The sequence below is a fragment of the Vespa velutina genome, chromosome 16 (genome assembly GCF_912470025.1).
Source record: "Vespa velutina chromosome 16, iVesVel2.1, whole genome shotgun sequence".
In the NCBI taxonomy this organism is placed as follows: Eukaryota; Metazoa; Arthropoda; class Insecta; order Hymenoptera; family Vespidae; genus Vespa; species Vespa velutina.
In genome coordinates this window covers 2,515,001-2,517,500 of record NC_062203.1, presented here as the reverse complement: position 1 = coordinate 2,517,500, position 2,500 = coordinate 2,515,001, and the positions used below count along the sequence as shown (strand labels likewise).

The window sequence follows — 2,500 nt, the reverse complement described above, 5'->3', positions numbered from 1 at the left end:
GTAGAAAAGGTAACTGGACGATGGACGAGCATCCCACTTTGCTCTCTTACAGCGAGAGAAGAAAAGAAGCGGCCTTCAACGACACAAATAAATCCGGGTGCAACCGACTTTCTAAACTTCTCTACTACCTTTCTCTCGCACCACCGGACACTGACTTTTCTTCTTCCTCTTCCTCTTCCTCCTCTTCTTATTCTTCTTCTTCTTCTTCTTCTTCTTCTTCTTCTTTTACTTCTACTTCCACTTCTTCGTCTTCTTCTTCTTCTTATTGTTGTTAGATCGGGCAAAGCTTTGTCGAAAGAAGTGCCGAGCTAGGTATTGCGACTCGACCGTAAGATCCCCCTTCTTTCTCTTTACAAACTTTAAAGAAACAGATCGAGAAATAGCCAAACGGTTTCGGAATTTTCTATAGTCAAACGATAAAAAAAAGTAAAAGATCGTACACGATTTGTTGTTTTCTTTGAATGAATTTATAAACTAAATTCTATCTATGATACAATTTAGTTTACAAATTATTGATAATGTAAGAAAATATTTTGAATAATTTTTGATAATGTAAGAAATTTATAGATAATATAAGAAAATTATTGGTAATATAAGAAAATATTATAAATTATTGATAATGTATGAAAAAGAGTATAAAATATCTGATATTTTTAAAGAATATATATATACATATATATATGTGTGTGTGTGTGTGTGTGTGTGAGAGAGAGATAACTATCAATTTATGTTAAACTCATTTTAAATGAAAAATAAAACCATAATGTTGAGATCGATTTACTACATTATAAAACAAGTATCGCATGTTATGAGATACCACTTAAAGATATATCGATAATAGAAAGTATCTTAAAATTTTATCACCTCATTTATTTTATTCACAATATTTTCATTCCCTTTTATATTTTCCTTTAATATATTTTTTGTATAAATTATTGAATTAAATATAAATAGAATAGAGTTTGTTTTAACCTGTCAATTTTGAAGCTTATCAGATAAAAATTGAAATAATAAATTTTATACGTGTAATACACAAATCGATTATAGATAATATATTTATCCAAGCTATTGAAAAATATGAGGAATTATTGATCATAATTGGTAAAAAAAAAAAGAAAAAAAAAAAAAAAAAAAAAAAAAAAAGAAAAAAAAATAAATAAATGAAAGATAAAACAAATTACAATGGAATAATCATCGAACACAACAATCGATTAAAATCGGCATTCGTTTAATCATCAATTCCACGATATCTTTAATTATATATCATGTTATCGTTATTAATTATTAAAATAATAATAATTTAATTGATTATATAAATATTAATTAAAAATGAATTTTGTTCGGTTCAATTTTAATTTTTCGAAGTAATGAAATCACATTCAGAACATATTAGACGTTCTGTTTGAGACCACGATACCTTTTGAGATGCAGAAATCGAGTTACGTTACTTGTCAAACGTAATTGATCCTTTACCATGTATATGTATGTATGTATGTATGTATGTATGTATGTATGTATGTGTATAACGTACATACATAAATACATATATTCACGTTTGAACTTCCATACTCAGTAGTCCAATACTTATGTTTGTTCATTCCAAATATTACGTACATGGACTATGATGAGACATCGAGCATCTTTCCTGTACGGTAATGTGATAATTTCAAGATCGTTCCCAACTAACTTCGAGATCTTATTACAACTAATTTCTCGACTTAACACAAAATATTTCGAGGAGATACGGACATATCGATCTTTTGAAGAAAACTTCGTAACTATGTATGTAAGTTCTACTAAGATTCTATAAAATATCAAAATGCAATTTGTATATTCATAATAGTAATAGTAAGTGATAATAATAATAATTATTATTATTACTTTATTAATACTTTATTAATACTTTAATATAATAATAATAATAATAATTTATTAATAGTTAACTAATAATAATAATAATTATTATTATTATATTAAATATAGAGAATATTAAATATAGAGAACTCACTTAATAAATAAAAAACAAAAAAATTTATTTAGAATTGTTTCTATTTCTTTCTATTATATTTTTTCTTGATATATGCAGAGTAAAACAATTATATAACAAAATTAATATATTTTGTGTTAATAATTATCGATAAACGAAATGATTAATTTTTATTTATAAAAAAAAAAAAAAAAAAAAAAAAAAAAAAACTTTATTAAAAAGTATAATCGTACGCGTTTATAAATAAATGAATCGTTTATCGTGTAAGTGATGTAACTCAATTATTTGGAGAAAAAAAAAAAAAAATAAAGAAAAATATACGATTTAAAAATTAATTCGCATTTTTAATTTAATGTAGATGAAACTTTTTTTTATTTATGAACACAATTTACAGTTCAGATTTTATAAAATGTTCATATATGTTAAACGAAATTACAAAATCATTTGTTATGAAAGTAGGGCAAGTATACTTCCCGCAAAGTCTAATTAACTATTGGCTAGCATAAGTTATGT

The 2,500-nt window shown here is 24.5% G+C and overlaps 1 protein-coding gene across 1 annotated transcript in view; it reads right to left on the bottom strand.

The window, feature by feature from the left end:
- Positions 1-2,500, bottom strand: part of LOC124954937 — a 133,891-nt gene that overhangs the window by 87,182 nt on the left and 44,209 nt on the right. The gene's annotated exons all lie outside the window — the stretch shown is intronic.